The sequence below is a fragment of the Thamnophis elegans genome, chromosome 1, assembly GCF_009769535.1.
Source record: "Thamnophis elegans isolate rThaEle1 chromosome 1, rThaEle1.pri, whole genome shotgun sequence".
NCBI lineage: Eukaryota > Metazoa > Chordata > Lepidosauria > Squamata > Colubridae > Thamnophis > Thamnophis elegans.
This window is the reverse complement of record NC_045541.1, coordinates 33,542,387-33,562,222: the sequence shown is the minus strand read 5'-3', so window position 1 is coordinate 33,562,222 and position 19,836 is coordinate 33,542,387. Positions and strand designations below refer to the sequence as shown.

General features: G+C 36.8%; 1 protein-coding gene across 4 annotated transcripts in view; it reads left to right on the top strand.

Annotated features, from left to right (window-relative positions):
- TANC1 (tetratricopeptide repeat, ankyrin repeat and coiled-coil containing 1) overlaps positions 1-19,836 on the top strand; it is a 158,451-nt gene that overhangs the window by 7,020 nt on the left and 131,595 nt on the right. Inside the window, exon 2 of one of the 4 annotated variants that reach the window (XM_032210972.1) lies at positions 9,552-9,622. The exons of the other annotated variants lie outside the window; for them this stretch is intronic. The gene's annotated coding sequence lies outside the window, so the exon portion shown is untranslated. The remainder of the gene's footprint in view (positions 1-9,551; positions 9,623-19,836) is intronic. 4 annotated transcript variants of the gene reach the window in all.

Genomic DNA, 19,836 nt, shown 5'->3' with positions numbered 1-19,836 from the left:
TTGGACTTCAGTAAGGCATTTGATAAGGTAAACCATAACCTACTACTAGATAAAGTAGAAGAATGTGGGTTAGACAGCATCACCACCAGATGGATTTGTAACTGGCTGACCAATCACACTCAATGTGTAGTCCTCAATGGAACTGCATCTTCATGGAGGGAAGTATGCAGTGGAGTACCCCAAGGCTCTGTTTTGGGCCTAGTACTCTTCAACATCATCATCAATGATTTGGACGAGGGAATAAATGGGGAACTCATCAAATTTGCAGATGACACCAAGCTGACAGGAATAGCCAACACTCCAGAAGATAGGCTAAAGATATAGAAGGATTTTGACAAACTTGAACATTGGGCACTATCTAATAAAATGAAATTCAATGGTGAAAAGAGTAAGGTTCTACATTTAGGCAAGGAAAACGAAATGCACAGGTACAGTATAGGTGGTACCTTGCTCAACAATAGTAACTTTGAAAGGGATCTTGGAGTCCTAGTGGACAACCATTTAAATATGAGCCAGCAGTGTGCAACAGCTGCCAAAAAAGCCAACACAGTTCTAGGCTGCATAAACAGAGGGATAGAATCAAGATCACGTGAAATGTTAATACCACTTTATAATGCCTTGGTAAGGCCACACTTGGAATACTGCATTCAGTTTTGGTCACCACGATGTAGAAAAAATGTGGAGGCTCTAGAAAGAATGCAGAGAAGAGCAACAAAGATGATTAGGGGACTGGAGGCTAAAACATATGAAGAATGGTTGCAGGAACTGGGTATGTCTAATTTAATAGAAAGAAGGACTAGGGGAGACATGATAGCAGTGTTCCAATATCTCAGGGGTTGCCGCAAAGAAGAGGGAGTCAAACTATTTTCCAAGGCACCTGAGAGTAGAACAAGAAGCAATGGGTGGAAGCTAATCAAGGAGAGAAGCAACTTCCTGACAGTTAGAACAATTAATCAGTGGAAGTTGTGAATGCCCCAACACTGGAAGTCTTTAAGAAGATGTTGGATAGCCATTTGTCTGAAACGGTATAGGGTTTCCGGCCTAGGCAGGGGGTTGGACTAGAAGACCTCCAAGGTCCCTTCCAACTCTGCTATTGTATTATTGCATAAGTGTTTTTACCTGAAATACCAGAGAGCTACTGGCTATGTTTTTCAACATACTTACCACAGTTAATTTTACCAAGGTATAGTAATTAGTTCAGTTGCTTGAGTTTATCCAATATATGTCAGTTAATCAAGCTGGATTTTCAAAACACATTGTGCCACATATTGACCGAACACATTCGGTTCTTGCCTGTTGAGTGTTCTCAATCTTTGCCAAACAGAGTTGACAGTGCTAAACTAGATAAACCAGTGCCTGACTTGGCATAAGGAGGAATCCTATGACAGCAAATAAACACTGTGAATCAATCCTGGTAATTTTCAGCATTCATGGTTATATAGCTTGAATCTTTAAAACATTTTGTATATAGTTTAATGCTAATCTATCTCTACAAATTCATATGATGACCAAATTATTCATGGGAGCATATTAAGGAAAAAATAGTTAATCAAAAGCTACCTGATTAGCAGTAAGTTGGAGACTCTGTTTATACTTTAGCTCTTAAGACTAGCTGTCAGTTCAGAAACTGTTATTGTGGGTACAGCGACTATTAATACTTATTATGGAATGTTTCCCTAGATAACACTGAAGTTTTGTTGGTGATACTCATGGTTCTTTTTTAAAAGCATTCTGTCATATATAGTTATGACTCCATTGACTTCTATTGCATATGGATAGCAGTGCATACGAGTGACACTGCCTAATATTAAAACTATCTGACAGTAGGGTTTCCAAAGTCCCAAGATTAATAAAAGTGGAAAAGATGAATAACTAAATCTTAATTTCCACGAATTGAGATTTGAAAAATTATTCATATGTGCTATCTAAATCTGGTTCTCTTTAAACAGGGTTGAGCACCTTGAAGATACTCTTAAGAGAAGTGCTTAAGATGAGATGCTACAATATAGTTTACAGCTACCATATTTGGGCTCCAGAATCTGGGGTACAATTGGATGGCAGCAGAGAGTATGTGTTATATATGGTCCCATCTTGTGGTCATCTGGATTTTACAGCTCAGATATGGTAGCGGGTAGAGCTGTGTTATGTTCATTAGCGGCTCAGAGATCTTTTTTCCCTCTTTCTGGGAACCAGGGTGGGTGTGGTTTGTTTGTTTGTTTGTTTGTTAAGCAATACTAAGTCTACTTTAACATTTTGGCTTTTAGGCGTCCCCCTCCCCCAATGGAATGAAACAATAGTGTTCAGATGGAGTTATTTCACTTTAAAATAGTAGAAGCCAAGGTAACTGAACTTCTCTGAATAATAAACTGCTATAATCCATTTTGAAGGAATTTGAAAGATAAATGTTGAGCTCATCATTTAACAAGGTTTTTAGAAACTTAGCTTGAAACATTCCCAAATGATTGCTAATTGAAATTTATGTTGGATGCTGATTCAAAATATGTACATGTTATTAAACTAATTACATTGTAAATGATACTGAGGAGTCATGTAATTTCCTTGGTACTGTTTAGTGTAGTGTAAACTCATTCTATTGTGGTTTATTTGAAAACAAATTATGGGTTAAGATGATGTGTGAATCCCAGTGATGGTTTAATATATAAATCAAATTGTTGCCCAAATCATGGCATCTTAATTAAAATCTAAATGATCAAACCTTTAGTTCTAAACTTCATTGAACTAAAATAAAAGCTTTAATTGGAATTGTGTTTTTCTTTCTTTTTTCAAGTTTTCCCCATTTTTCTTATTGTGACAACAACAAAAATGACCCATAAATATTTGGGATGAAGGTTCTTTGCTTGGGGAAAACATACTACTTTACTAACGTGTTTGTTAAAATAGTCTTTCTAATAATATGATTATTTTGCTTACTAGGATCAAAAGAAGTTAGCATTGCTTTGATTGTGCTTGTTATAGTATGTGTGCACATACACAAACAGTGGTGCTTAAAGGCTTTTCAATATTTCTACACAGATATGACTTAAAATATTATCTCTTCTGCATTTAAGTCCCAAGACTAGATAGATAATCCAATTTAACAAATTGGATGCTTACATACACACATGCACAAACACATAGACAAAACCATTATGTGCTTTATCTAGCTGTTCCATTTAAAAAAAAATCAGGGGCAGAGTAGACAGTGAATTATCAACTGTTTGCAGAATTTGTCTGTCAGCTATAAACTTTGGTCTGTGGCTTTAAAAAGAAACGCTAGCATAATATCCAGCTTTCATTACAAAAGGAAATGAAGGCAATATCTTACATCCTTCAGAATTTCCTTTTAAGAGCTGATTTTATTTATGTGCGTGTGTTTTGGGATATAGAACTACTATGAAACTTCCTAGTTTTTGAAGAACACTAATGAGGAATTGGATGTTATGATATTTATTTAAATCTGTTTGTTATGAGAGGGCAATTGACTATATGTGAAGATTGCTTTTGATGTGCAGGGCATGTCTATCACTTTGATAGGATAGCAGCCTTACTTTGCTCAACAGCATAAAGTACCAGTTGTTCTGCTTTCTTGGTTTAGCTAACCACTGGAATGTCCAAATGATGATAAATTAGGTCTACTATAGAGGCCAAAGCATACTTGGTTTTTTTCCAGAACTGCTTGCTTCCCATCGCTGCCTCTAGGAAAGAGACATTTTCTGCCTTTAACTGTAGAGTCTTGTACAATCGATGCCATAGCAGTTCTGAATTGGAGGACTTCATTTTAAAGTCAGCTGTGGAATCTGTACTAAAGTGTATGTGTTTAAGGAAAAATGCCATCTAGGGGAAGTTTCTCTTGAATTATGCAAACCCCTTTCTAGTTAAGTCAAGTATATTAATATTTAAAACTAGGTTTTATTTGATGTTTTCCAGATGTAGAACTTTAAAAAGCCTTTGAAAACTTTCTAAACACAAAATGAATTGATGGAAGTATAAAAATAGGGTATAATCTATTAAATATTTTAAAAAGATGGTGTCATCCTAGAAATAACAGGTATAGAAAATCTGAAACCAAATAATTATACATATGGTACCTTGGGAAATTTCCATTATTATGATTGTGAGAAGTTTGTGTATTACAGGGAGCAGTACATTCTCTTGTCATCTGTAGAAAAAGACTTGCTTGTAGGAATTCTTTATTCCTTCCATTGCCAGGGGATACAACAGTTCTTTTGACCTATATTGTTCCTATTGCACAGTAGTAGTATTGCAGGTAATTGATTTATCAGCATATACAGCCGTAGAACACTCATCCCAACTCACAGCTGCATTATTTTTAGTTTGTGAATGGCATCTACTTACCAGCTTGTTTATACTATAATGCTGATTTTGTGCAATTTAAAATGACTAATCCTAGCAAAAATGACATCATCACTTCTATAAAAGGCAATATAAATACATTTAAAGGAACTCTACAAAGTTTTAGAAGTGCAAGAACCTTTCCATCCCAAACACTCAAATGAAAACTGACCCTGTTCAGTGGTCCTGACTGATTTATATGCAGTGGGAAAAGAGGATGGAAATGGATATTTGGGGAAAGGAATACACTTGAACAAGAGCTCTTCCCTTTGAAGCATTTATTTATAAAATAAATGGATCCCAATTGGCCTATTAATAGAAGAAGAACAGAATAGCATCACCATTACAATTACAAGCTTAAAAGTGGAAAAATTAAGACTTGCAGCCTTGTCCTTGCTAGTTTACCCACCTACAGTAAATGTGATCTATGGGGAAGGGAGAATTTCCAAGTTACTTTCTTCTGGATTTGCTCTGTTCCTGGGAAGGACACTGGACACTCAATTTGCAAGCCATTGCTTTTAATGTGATCCAGGAAATAGATTCTTGCAGAGACTTCAATAGATTTGCAAGCCATTGCTTTTAATATGATACAGGAAATGGATTCCTGCAGAGACCTTTATATTGCATACACATGATTCTCTTGATGTATGCCACCAGATTATGATTGCAAAAGCTTGAAATGATTTGCAACCCTACATCAAAAGACTCGTTTACATCCATATGTTTCCCTTTCATTATGTAGGCATATGAAAAGGGTGATCTCCTGCCCCCCCCCCAACAGTGACTGCTGTGTAAAGGAGTGACATATTTGGATTCCTTCTGTTGTCATGTAAATGGATTTCATATATCATCATTTTAAGTGCCTTTGTAACTGTAAAACGTATAATTGCTAAACGTAATTTTAACAATACGATTGTTAAAAACACATAATGGGGATGTGGTTAGTGGTTTTTGCATATTATAACTATGATGAGAGGAGTATTTTTAGAATTATTCTACGTGGGAGCTGTAGTACAAAAATAAATCTAACTCTTGTGGTTCTGGAAATGAGCTCTGTGAATATAAAATGGTAAACTGTTATTTTATTTTATGCCTAACATGTGTCCTATCTAGTTTAAGAAGGTTAATAGATAGAGATTTTCATCTGCTTCTTCCCTTGTGCCCAATTGTGACCTCTAAAATATGTCATTTTATTCAAGATTTTTGAATGGTGTGGGAGGAGTTTCAGCAATGTTTTGAAGGAAGACCAAATTTGTCCTCTTCCGCGTTTTCAAAAGGTCCCTTACTTCTAGAGATTTTAAATTTATTTATTTCTCATATTTGTATAACTGCTCATCTTGCATGAAAGTGACTTTCGGCAGCATATAACATTTATGGTAATTAAAAAACAAATACATAAAACAATCACACTTAAAAATAATTATAATAGGGACGCCAAACAGGAGAGAATGATAATTATGATACAATTCTTGATTGCACATTGTAGGTGCTTTGCTGTTATTCCTCACTGTAAAGTGACAGAAATGTATGGTTGCTTTGGTGGTATAGAAATTTAATTCTTTATTCAGTAAATTAGATAAATATCTTGTTAGACTTTTTGGGGAGAGATGAGGTAGATTAAGATGGAAGAAATTGGGAAATTAACCTTTTGTCAATTATTTTCAGCCAGGTTGATTTAGGCTTTAAAGGGATTTCATCATAAAGATACAGATTCTGAGGTAAAGCTTTTTTTAGAATACCACTTGTTCATGCCTGCTACAGAGATTGCCTTATAGTTTAATATTTTGGGTTAATAGCAATAGCAATTAGACTTATATACCGCTTCATAGGGCTTTCAGCCCTCTCTAAGCGGTTTACAGAGTCAGCATATCGCCCCCAACAATCCGGGTCCTCATTTCACCCACCTCGGAAGGATGGAAGGCTGAGTCAACCTTGAGCCGGTAAGATTAGAACCGCTGAACTGCAGATAACAGTCAGCTGAAGTGGCCTGCAGTACTGCACCCTAACCACCTCGGCTCCACCTCGGTTAACTATCACACATGATTATAAACTATTGACCATATAACATAACATGTTATAATAATGTCACAGTAATATCTTGCAAATGATACACAAACTTCATATGGATTTTGAATGTGTGAGAGTCAGTCAGACAGACAGACAGACAGACACACACACACACACTTTCTGTATGGATCACACACATTTCTAAGCCAAGATTTATAATGTGTCTGTATTTTGTGCTTGTTTTTGCTTTTTGTGGTAATGTGATCTCAGTCTCAATGTTATCCTACCGGTAGTTGTCCAAAGTTGCTTATTACTGAATTGCTGATAGATAATTTTTAAAAGAAATCTAAATATTCAATTCTAAAAGAATATAATTGCTTAGGCTTAACAATTTAGCAGTAAGTTTCAGTCATTAAGTGTATCAATCTAGAAAACAGCTTACTCTGTTCTGAAGACCCCCCCGCCCCCGGAATAAATTTCACTGAAATGCATAGGATTATATCTCAAAACAAGAATTACAAAATTATGAAAAAGTTGGTTAAAGTTTTGTTTGATTAATAAAAGGAAATATTTTAAGGTCATACTTGTTTACCATTTTAGGTGCTCTCACTTAGGAAAACTGAATAAAAAACTTAATGGTGCCGGGCTGTTCAATGAATAACAGAATAACAGAGTTGGAAGGGATCTTGGAGGTCTTCTAGTCTAACCCCCTATAACTGTGATAGCGAATCTATGGCACACGTGCCACAGGTGGCACATGGAGCCATATCGGCAGGCATATGATCTCAGCTCCTGTGCCTATGAGCGCACCAGCCAGCTGATTTTTGGGCCTTTTGGGCCCACCAGAAGTCGGCAAATGGGCTGTTTCCAGCCTCCGGGGGAGGGGCTGTTTTTGCCCTACCCAGGCTCTCAGAAAGGCTCTGGAGATGGGAGAGAGTGAAAAATAGCCTTTTGGTCCAAGCGGAAGTTGGCAAACAGGCCATTTTCAGCCTATAGGGCCTCCAGGGGTTGGGGAAGGCCTTTTTCACCTTCCCCAGGCTCCTAGAAAGGGTCTGGAGCCTGGGGAGGGCAAAAAATGGCTTTTTGCCATTGCATGCCAAAAGCGGGGTTCGCATGGGGGGTCACGTATGGGTGTGGGCACATGCATGCATGAGTCCCCCCCTCCCGCTTTTGGCACGTGATGGCAAAAAGGTTAGCCATCACTGCCCTATATAGACCCTACCATTTCAAACAAATGAGAGTTTAAATGTCTTCAGAAAAGCATCACTTCTGAGAAGAACAAACTTAAGGCTGTCACCCAGTTAACACACTTTCATTATTTAACAATTCCGCTTTCTAATTCTGTTTTATAATATAAAAACAATTATATAATATGCAGATGCTTAGTTCTAGCAATATTGGGTTCTCCAAAGTTTAACATTTCTTTATTCATGAGCTTACTGATAGAAATGAAAATCACACAACAGTTTGATAGCTAAAGTGTCGTGTCTTTTCATATAGTTTCCTGGAGAAATTTTTATAAAGAACATTATTCAAAGATAAGAAAGCAGAAGTAAAAGAAAAAGCTGAGAGTCATTGAGATTCAAGTGGCATACAGACTTAATAATCAGGATATTATTTATATGGAATGCATGAATCTCACCAAGTATTTATTAATATTTCATATTTCTTAACTACTCATCTCCCTTTACAACTTCGATACTGATTATTTATACAGGTAGTCCTGGTTTAGCAATTATGTCAGTAAGCGAGTTTTTACAGTTACAACAATGATGAAACGGCAATTTTTTGACCAATGCCCATATTTACAATTTTATCAACATCTCTCAGTCATGTGTTTGCCATTACTATCAATCCCGTACCTTTTTCTCCCCCCCTCCTTTCACTAGAGAGAGTCATTAAAGAAGCTAACTCTTCATGGGCCGCTGTTCTCTGCAGTGCAGCACCTAAAGAATTAACAAGCTGAGCTCTATGACCTTAATTGCTAATTGAATAGAACCTCCAGCTGGCTGATACTGCTGCCTGACACTGACCAGACCCTAATTTCACATTGAAGGATTTTTTTGGGGGGGGGCTCCTAAGCAGCTAGGGCATTCCTGTCTTTGTGATTTCGCCATTGTGTGCATGCTTATTCTCTTGTAATCCTGTCCTTTGTAATGAATGTAGATACAAATATCAGTTCTCTTCCCAATTATCTCCATGCCAGGTGAGCATCCCAAAGGCTGTGGGATCGGCTATAAGATTTGCCATTTTATTCTGCTTCCTTGCGAGTAAAGTTCCAGAAACTTTATGGGTCCAAGTTACTTGTGGATCTGTCTGACCCCACTGAGATTGTACTACTTGTGTTGGCAGAGGAGGCATGCTGCGGTTCCTATCAACCCTATTAATCCACCTACCAGGGTCCAGGAGGAGGGCCTTCTCTGCTGTTGTCCTGCCCTCTGGTAAATCTTGCCCCCCTCCCTGCTCTGATCTGAGGTTAGCCCCAATCCTCATATCTTTTCGTCAGGGCATAAAGATCTGGTTCGCCAGTTGACTTGGTACCCCACAGGGGGAACAGTGCAATGGTGGTAGTTGACTGAGTAATAACAGATCTCTCATACTCCCGCACACTGCCCCCGCTCTCCCCATGTGTCTTTGGTTTTAATGTTTGATTGTAACTTTTTATGTTTTACCTTAGATGTTTGATTGATTTGATTTGATTTTATTACATTTATATGCCGCCCTTTTCCCCAAGGGGGACTCAGGGCGGCTCACAATTCAAATCAGGGGAGGGGGGTACAGACAAGAATAAAAAAGACGGAACATAATAATACATAATTTAAAAAACACACAGCAGTCATACCATTCGAGGCGGGGGGGGGGCAACAGCTCTTTAGCCCCAGGCCTGTCGGAACAGCCAGGTTTTAAGGGCTTTGCGGAAGGCCTGGAGGGTGGTGAGGGTTCGAATCTCCACGGGGAGCTCGTTCCAGAGGGTCGGAGCAGCCACAGAGAAGGCTCTCCTCCGGGTAGTCGCCAGTCGGCATTGGCCGGCGGATGGAATTCGGAGGAGGCCTAATCTGTGGGATCTAATTGGTCTATTGGAGGTAATTGGCAGCAGGCGGTCTCTCAAGTTACTTAAGCCAGAGTTACCCTATGGGAAGATGGGCAGCCAAGGGTCATTAGATGACTTTGAGCCAATCATTGTCTTTCAGGTCATTCTTTCTCACAAAGTGGTTGGGAGAAATTGGAGAAAGGAGCATCAAGCCTTGTTCCTGGAGAAAAGGTGGGATAATTCAAACAAAACTATTCCCTCATTTGTGTTAGTGACTATGCTATAAAAGGAAGTATGTGATATGCTCATTTAAGTTTTTGTGTTACATTAATATAATAGCTGCAGAAAAGCCATATTATGTGGAAGATATTTCCTATGCACTTGTTCTCAAAAGATATAATTAGTATGATCATGGAACAAAATTGATGCACGCACATGTCTGTACATAAGTACATCTAAAATACACATGAATGTATATATAATGTGAACATGTGGAAGACATAAATGAAGTCTGCATCAGTGAGCTAGATGGAAATATGTTTAGAATTAAGGCATAATGGCCTGTTGTAATTTTTATAATACTTGACATGCAAGTAAAATATTACCAATTTGCTTTATAAAACAAAACTGGCTTTATTTCAATTACATAATACTTACTTAGTATATAGAAGAGGTTTGGTTCTTTGCATAAAGAAATGCATCAAGTTACATGATGTAAATGTGAATCTAGCTGGGAGTCATTAAGCTATTTGTCTAGATAAATATTAATTGAATATCCAGTGTTACCTCTGAATGTCATGATATTTATATGCATTACCTTATACTGTAAGCATTTGAATGTAGTTCCAAATTCTGACTTTATCATGTACTATCAGAGATGGGTCAAAATGTTTATTGGATAAAAGTTATGAGTATTGGTCTTGCATATTTTCATTATGTTCCATCATATTCACTTATTTTGAAATCTCTTGATATTTTTAGAAACAATTAGAATTAATAACATCCAATTTTATAAAATTTCAGGAAAAAAATCCAGTTTTGTTGTTAATAATTTCTTACCTGGATGTGATCCATAACAAACTTTTCTAGCTCTTAGCTTCCTTTCACAAGATTTTACTGGCTTGGTTTTTACAAATTACTGGTATGGCTTGTATATTGAAGGACAAAATGTATTAATACTGTATAAATTCCTTGAAATTAATAACAGATATGCTGTAATCTTAGTACATATCTACACTTTGTTTATGGAGAGTAGAATCTGATCTTGGTGTTTTCAGCTTCTCAGTTAATATAGGGGCTACGTTTGTACATAATCACTATTCTTGTTTACACTATAACTATGTGTTGTGGTAAAAAATATTACTACTGGAAGCTTGCAGTTCAGATTAGGATTATTGGAAGTAGTTATCAGGTCCCCTTTAAATAAGTGTGCAAACTATTCCTTGAAATATTGGTGACCCGATTCCTATGGAGCTTTTTAAAGTTTAAATATGCAAACTTGTATATATTGATTATATAGAAAACATGCTTGAATTTTCTATTGTGTATCCTTCTATGCAATAACTAGTCTAGAAGAATCTAGTTATTATTTTTTAATATATAATTTATTTTTACAAAAGCAAATAATACATATCCTATCGCTCCAGTCCAGGATTTTTAATTTTGTAGGAAATGTAACTTGTCATTTCAAATAGCCTTGGAAAAATAAGAAGATAATTTTCCCCTTAATCCATTTTCATTTTAGAAATCTGCAAACAGACTTAGAAGGTCCCCAAAGAAAATCAGTGTTTATGAAGCAGGTATAATGAAGTCCTTGCTCTCCACTGGCACAATTGGAAACCTTTGATATTCACATAAATAGAGAAAATGTGCAAATGTTAGTTTAGAAAATAAAATTTAAAATATAAGTCACAGCAAGACACAAGCCTTTACATCAAGTCAAACTCCACGTTAGTAGCTACAAGTCATTATTTAAATAACAGGGATTAATAAACATCAATGTATTGTCAGAAAAAAGGCTATGTATGATGTATGCAGTAATGGGCAGCAGTTGGAATTTCCAAACGTGAAGTCCATCAAGATAGATTCTAGTGATCAAATGGTGAATTCTCTTTGTTTCTGCCTCATAGGTAGTAACAACATTTTACTTTCAGGAGGGAAGACTTGTGTTTCCCCCCCCCCCCCCTTCTGATAAAATACTGTGGATAAAGCCACATAAAGAACTGCAGGATTATAATTAACACTGATGGACTAAACCAAATAAGATATTGGAGACCCATAATTAGCTATTCAATTTCTTTTATAAGAAGCCATAGGGATTGATGTGGAATGCAAATGCTTACCTGCTGTTTTCCTACACTAAGTCTGTATTTGTATGACAAGCTAACCCAATATTCATGGTGAATCATGGTTAGTGAAATTAGCCCAATTAGTTACTACATTGGCTAGTTTACACAAATTGAGAACTAACCAAACAGAGAGCCAGTTTGGTGTAGTGGTTAAGGCGCCATGCAGTGTAGGTTTCCACATTTTACTACTGATTCGCTCGTGCCATGTGCAGAACTGTCTGGGCGGGTGGGCGGAGGCTTCTGTCACCATTACTACTGGTTCGGATGAACCGGGAGCAATCCACCTCTGGGTGCCACGCTAGAAAACAAGAAACTATGAGTTGAGGTCCCATCTTAACCATGAAAGCCAGCTGAGTAACCTTGGGCCAGTCATTCTCAGCCCAACCCACCTCACAAGGTTGTTGTCAGGAACATAGGAAACTATTGTATATGTTTGCCACCTTGAATATAAACCAAACAATGACAGACTGATGTGTGGTTCATTGTGTTATACAAAAATAAAACTATCTATTCATATTACTTTAGAACCTAGGTAATTTTATTTAATATTTATGTGTTCTCTACTGTGATAGATAACAGCTTAAAAGGAATAGATACAACAAAGAAAAGAGTACAAAAGGCAATTTTATCCAGTTTGTGCTTTCTTAAAACTGCTTTTGAAAAAATTGAAAGACCAGCGACTGTAACTGTTTTCCTACATTTCTTTTGGATTGGCCATTATGTAGTTTAGAGAAAAAGAAATTTAATGGTTGTTTAATCTGAATATTTTAAAAAGCCATAATAGTATTGTACCACATCATAAGATTGTTTTAGACTTGCTTCCCCACCCCCTACCCCTATAGTTCGGGGGGGGGGGAGGGAGATATTGAGTCATCTTTAGCAATTTTTCTCAGCTGATAGGGGTTATTTTATTTTTTTTTTGATTTCTTGAGTAACACATTTTGGTACTGAATCATCTCTATTATTATTTTTTACATTTTTAAAATTAAATTGTACAGATTTTCATAAAAAGTTACAAACTTCATAAGAAAAAAAGAAAAGTGATAAAATATTTAAGGAAGTCTAAAATACTTGGCAGCTGTTAATTTACATAATTGCCCAAATATGGGATATTAAAATATTGAAGTAATCTTAAATATGCTAAAATAGCAATTTTTGTGTAATGTTTGGCTACTATAAATAATGAAAAGCTTAAAACTTCCCCTTTATTAATAATTCCCTGGGATAGAGAAACTGCTTCAGAACATAGTTACCTGAAAATGACTCTGTATATCAAATATATTTTTATCTATATTTTTTATTTATTTCATAGAGAATGTGTAAGATGAGGGAAGCTTAACCTTTTCTCATAAAAACTTTCCATGGCACAGAAGTGGGAGGCAGTTGAGAAGGAAAGATTAATCCTGTGTGGTAATTCCAATTTATAGTGATATCATGCAGTTTTACTTGGCACAAAAATAGAGAGGGAATTATCTATTATAGCAAACACGGTAAAAACAATCTTCACAGCAAAAACATCTTCACATATTTTATCAAAATATGTTGTGTAGAGATGTATAGTACTTGGGTCCAATTCTGGCATAAGTATTATGTTACACTGTCAGCTGCTTACACCACACTCAAAGTGCTCTTCCCTGCTTGGAATACAAATACTTTAATAACATGATTTGAGCAGTTTTTGTTCAGCATCATGTATGGGGTTAATTTGACACAGCATTTAAATAACATTGTGCTTTCATATCATGTGTGAGCCCATAATGTAGTTTGTGGAGGCAGAGCTGGAGTCTATTGTTGTTAGAGACTGCAGCTACACATGGTTACAGGAAGGCGTGCTTCAAGACAATCAGGTAGATGATGAGTCAGAGACAAGGAACCGAAACTGGTAACTCATCCTGATGTACTCTGGAAGATTTCGACTTCTATTTCTTTCAGCCCTAGCCATATAATAAGGAATTGTGAGAACTGTAATCCAGAACTTCTGGAAGACACCTTGCTGTCTTCTCCTGCCAAAGTATTTAGGAGTCTGTTGTAGCTTGAATATCTGCTGCTGAAATTGAAAAAAACTGGATTGACTATGAGCGATTTCTAGTATATGCAGGTTGGTTGTAAAATTAGCAGGCTACATTAAACTTGGGAAATAAGCTGATTTTCAATGTGGAACAGCAACCTAAGAGAGACTAGGTGACCTACTTTGCTTGATGTTTCGAGGAACCTGTTTTTAAACCATTAATTCAAGAGGCAGGATAAGAATGACCCTGAAGAGAAATAAGCCCTTCCCTCTTTGGCAAGATATAGAGCAGGAGAAAATGGTATCTTGTGGGAGTAGGGAGCTGGTGGTTTGAAGTAATTGTTTTGGGTGATCTTCTGATCTCCTGGAAGTCAGACAAGTCTTTTAATATGTATTATGAGGGCCTATAGAGAATATAATTAGTGGTTACTGCTTGCCTGGAAACACCATGGAACCGATGGTAGTAACTAGGGGTGGGAGGTAGCAAAATAATTAGAATTCTTTATTGGCCAAGTGTGATTAGACATACAAGGAATTTGTCTCTGATGCATAACCTCTCAGTTGCCCTTTTTATGGGGTCTCCTTCATGTTTCACCCACCATTTAAAAAAATGAAAAGGTATCCAGCTTTATTGATCGCATTCCCCGACATAGGTACAGGTAGTCCCAACAGTTCATTTATCAATCATTCAAAGCTACAACGGCACTGAAAAAAGTGACTCATGACCATTTTTCACACTAACAACCTTTGTAGTAGCCCCACAATCATATGTTCAAAATTCAGGTACTTGACAATTGGTTCATACTTACGACCATTCCTGTGTCCCAAGGTCATGTGATTCCCTTTTGCAGCCTTTTGACTAGCAAAATCAATGGGGAAATGAGATTCACTTAACAACTGTTACTAACTTATCAACTACAGTGGTTCACTTAACAACTTTGGCAAGAAAGGTTGTAAAATGGAAAAAAATTCACTTAACAAATGTCTCCTTTAACAACATAAATTATGGGCTCAAGTCGTAAGTCAAGGACTACCTGTATTTTCTTGCGTCTTCAGTTCTCAAGTATACATTTAACAATAATGTTGATGGAGAGGCAGGCGTTTATTGGCTTCTGATTTTATGCAGGTGTTCATCGGCTTGAACTGTTTTGTGGAGTTCTATGAAATCAACTAGAACATTTTCATCTAACCTTTTAAATTTTATTAATATAATATTCCAAAAAGTTTGGATGGGCTATCAAAGGTTGGTGGGAGGATTCTGTCTCAAAATAATTTTTATATGTTTCCTTTAGCCACAGAATTAGATAAGGGACATCCTATGCATAAGGGATGTGCTAGCTTTTATAATATTTGAAGCCAAGAGCAAGTTACCAAGGATTATTCAAAGAAGACATCTTGGACCTCAGTCTACATGCACTTATTTCATGTTAAATGAACATATTGTATGTACACGAAAGATATGAGCAAGACAAAGATCTGTGAAAAGGCTGGAACTGGTTTTTTAATTAAGCAAGGTGTGAAGAAGTCTGTATGACGTATATTGGCAGGTGTGCAGGAAAACACAATTATGGAAACATTAAGAAAGTTAAAGAATAGTTTGAAGACTTGGTTAACAAACAAGGTAAAGGTGGTTTTCCATGGGATGTTTTAAATAAAAGCAAGTCTTACCAGAGAGAAGCTGCAACTTGTTAATCTGAGAAACGCCCTTAACCAAGAGGTGTGTATAGGGCTCTACTGTATGTGAGTAAGAACTGTGTAGCTGGATGTACTTGTTGCAAACTCTTATTTGCTTTTAGGGTAGCTATGAAACATGTGGTGTGGTATAAATTCCTGCTTCCTCTGAATCTTTTTAAAAAGAGAATGGGGGGAAATATCCTACATCAAACTCAGTTTAAATGCATGACACACTATAGATCTGAATCTTTTGCAGACCAGTTTGAAAAGCTTTTAATTACTAAAAATGTAAGAACTTGCTGGTTTTCATTAGCTATAAACCACTTTAGCTTTTAGGAGAGGTTTTTTTTTTTAAGAATTCAAAGCAACGTGACGTTTTGCATTCTGCCTTTTGCTAGAATAAAAACAAATAGAATAACTTGGGCAAGAAAGATGAATTAACTTTTTCTTGAGGAATCGAACTTTTCCCCTCTTCCCTTTTCTTCCAGCAGAATTAATGTGAAAGGGAATGTAACTTCAAATAAATAAAGTAGATGTGGAATATTACACCAGACAGTGACTCTGTTTGCATGTCATGTTAAGGCACATAATGTAGTTATAGGTGAACTCAATGTTACCCAATGCCTTCTTCCATGAGTATATAATTAACAAACTATAAATGATGGTTTCACAAATATAGGGCAAACTCTGGATTAATAAAAAGGTAAAGATTCCCCTCGCACGCATGTGCTAGTTGTTCCCAACTCTAGGGGGCGGTTTTCATCTCTGTTTCAAAGCTGAAGAGCCAGCGCTATCCAAAGACGTCTTCGTGGTCATGTCTAAATGCTGAAGGTGCATGGAATGCTATTACCTTCCCACCAAAGGTGGTTCCTATTTTCCTACTTGCATTTTTACATGCTTTCGAACTGCTAGGTTGGCAGAAGCTGGGACAAGTAGTGGGAGCTCACTCCGTTATGTAGCGCTAAGGATTTGAACCGCCGAACTGCTGACCTTTCTGATTGACAAGCTCAGCGTCTTAGCCACAGAGCCACCACATCCCCTGGATTAATATGCTAAATAAGGTACAAATATAGTTTGTTAACCATATCCATTGGGGGGGGGCAGAACAATGAGTTTAAGAATACTTGTATTCCATCATATTATTATAGCATTTGTTTTGAATCCGTCCCATAGAACAAAACAAGTTTGTATTTATTTCTATTGTCATTGTTGAATTATAGGATTTCTGAAGTCCTTCCATGTGCCTAAAGTTCAGCATATTCCATAGATATTCAGTGATATGAATATGATTGATTATACCAATTTATATGTATTTATATATACAAAACAACATCAGATACATGGTGATGACAAAGCCAGGGATGGCAACCCACAGAGAAAAATAGCCATATGTTTGTTCTGTGTTCTAAGATGAATGGTAAGGAATTGTTTCTGCCAATTTTCAAGTCTGTCTCCATTTGGAGATGAAGCTATGTGTTCTGCAATAATGATAAACATAGCTTGAAAGGACTTGTACTTGTTCTTCTGGTTTGTAGTCAACAGCTTCCTCTACATTCTCAAGTGGCTCGTTTTTGTAAGCACCATGAAAACATTGCATGAAGTTCAACATGTATTGCTTTTGTAAAATTCCTGTTTCCTGTTTTGGGAAATATTTGACAAGAAAAAAGGAATTTAATATGAAGATTAGATGAAGTCCGATAATTCTTTTCTTATTGCTAAAAATCTATCCTTTGGATGGTTTGGAAAGCAAATACAGCAAGCCAGTGTACTGTTGGAAATCGGCTCTGTTGAATTCAGACAAGTTTCTAAATGCTTATGCATTTGCCTCAATCAACTATGATACTTTCTGCATAAATTCCTGCTGCATAATATATTCATATTATCTCAGGATCATATAGATGAGTAAATCATATAGGGTCACTATAGGCTCAAAGCATCTTTCCCTTGACAACATGGTTCTCCATCAGTTTGTGAACAGTGGCATTGGAGGAAGGGCTTTTACCAAATTTGTATACATTTCAAAGCTGTATTTGTGATTAAAGAGACATGGAACTGAACTGATATGCTAACTGATTGGGAAGAGATTGTATTCTGTCTTTTGCTAATCTGAATGGCCACAATCAACGTGGTACTCTCCAGATCAGAGGTGGGTTCCTACCGGTTCGGATTGGTTCGGCCTAGTAGGTAGTAACTCGGCTGGCCATGCCCCCAAACTGGTTCTATTGACGGTGCTTAGGCTTCGCCATCTAGTTTTTTGCTTCTGCGCATGTACACGAAGTGCATCCCTGAGCGAACCAGCAGTAACAGAAGCTGGAATCCATCCTTGCTCCAGATGCTTGGGGCTACAACCTTTAGTGCATTGCTATTGACTTTTCCTATATCCAGCCTCAAGGTTTAATTATTTTATTTTAGTGCAATCCATCCTGACTAAAATTACAGTTATTATAATGTCTCTGAATTGAATTGATTTGCGTGTTCACTAATTACCATAAACTGTGGTTAAACTTGAGAAGTACATTGTGTGCTACTTAAAAAAAAGTATTTTGTTGTAAGGAAAAAAAAAAGGATATAAAGAAGCATAAGGCTTCATTCTGCTCAGAGGTTGTGTTGTGTACACCCACTTGTCATCTGGAGTTCCATTTTTCCATCTGAGCTGTGAGAAAGTCACTTTGCTACAAGCAGCTGATTGGCAATGCAGTCCTTTACATGGCTGTTCAGAAGTAACCATTAAGTTCAGTGAGGCATATTCAAGGTAAGACAAAGGATTATTATAAACAAAGTATCTTCAAAATAGCAATGTGTAATGCCCCCCCCCTCCAAGTTTTGTAGGAAAATCAGTTTGAAAAATGAATTCGCAAAATGAAGCATTTAAATACAACAGACTTCACCTCAGTTTCAGAGGTGCCAGCCATTTCCTCTTTTGATTAAAACCGTTCTTTCTTCCTATAATGGTTCATAAAAACAGCCTTCATTTATAATAACAAAAACAACATTAGATGCCACAGTTTAAATAATCATGTTTTATTCTTATCCGTTGAGTACTTTCAACCCAAGTAGTGAGGAGTAAACGTATTCTATTTGCCTAATTCTAATCATTCATACAAAGCAACTTTCCTCACTTTCAGATAAAACCAAACACCTAAACCTACAAAAATTATAGCCAATATATTAAAACATTATATCCATCTTTTAAAGCTTTTTTAAATAGGCAGGTGCCTGGTTGGGAGCACATCCATACATCCATACCATATGCATTTCTATTAGTTTAACAGATTTATAGCATGCTTCATATAGACAGAATAATGATAACATTCAATGTATAAGGTATAATACAGGCAAAATATAACTCATAAACTAGTAGCAGGATAAAAACTCAGTTAATTGTGACTATACACAGACTACAACAAACAAGTTTTAAGAACCCCCTGAAGGGTAACATGCCTCCATCCCAGAGAAGGCATTTCTAAAGATGTAAGACTACTATAAACCGTTTGGTCTCTGAAACCTGGACATAAACTATATACAAAAGCCCAGCAACTGTTTATCTTTAAGAGTAGTTAGGCTTATACACCAGGGAAGTATTTTTGACCTACTTTGAAACAAATTCTCTTCATTTTGTACCAGTTGTTAACTACAAGACTTACTTCCACAAGTCCATCTCACATAAATTGTGTAATGATAATCAAGATTAAATGTAACAAAGGTATGTATTTCTAATGAAAGTTCCCGCTCTCTCTAGATAAGGTAGTTAACAGACCGAGTGAAGCTGAAAATGCATTCCTGGCTAAAGATACTTTCTACACCTCCATGATAAGAACCATGTGTAACCATTCAGAGCCAGTTGATTCCACCCCAGCATAAGTGAGTAGGGCAGAACCTTTATTTTCTTCCGATAAACTCTCATATTTATTGCCTTGCTATATTACATTGCTGTTAGAGTAAGGAAGCAGACCAACGTAGCTTGTCAATTGGCAGTAGGGAAGAGTGGACCCGAGTCTTCTGCGTGTGAGCCTTGAATTTTTATAGACTACAAACACCAAAGTGCACGTACATTTGGTGCATTTGCAGTGGGAAAATCCAAATAATGTTCTATGCAAAACAGGACAGATGCTGGATGATGATGGGGTGTGTATGTGTGTACTGCTGTGATACCATTTCAAAGAAAGGCTTGTCTCTTATTTTCTCCACCCTTATTTCTAAAGAGACTTGTGGGTCTGCTGAGAACATCTAAGACTACAATGAGGTTTCGGCAGGATTAGGCAAGACCTTGAGGCTGCAAAGTATAGACTTTGCCTCTCTAATTGCGCACAGAAACAATGCGTTCATTAAAGACTTTTTTTCCTTATTTTGGGAAACACACACACGTTGAATTCTTTTTTTTGATCCACTGATAATTTATTGCTCTTAGCACTGTT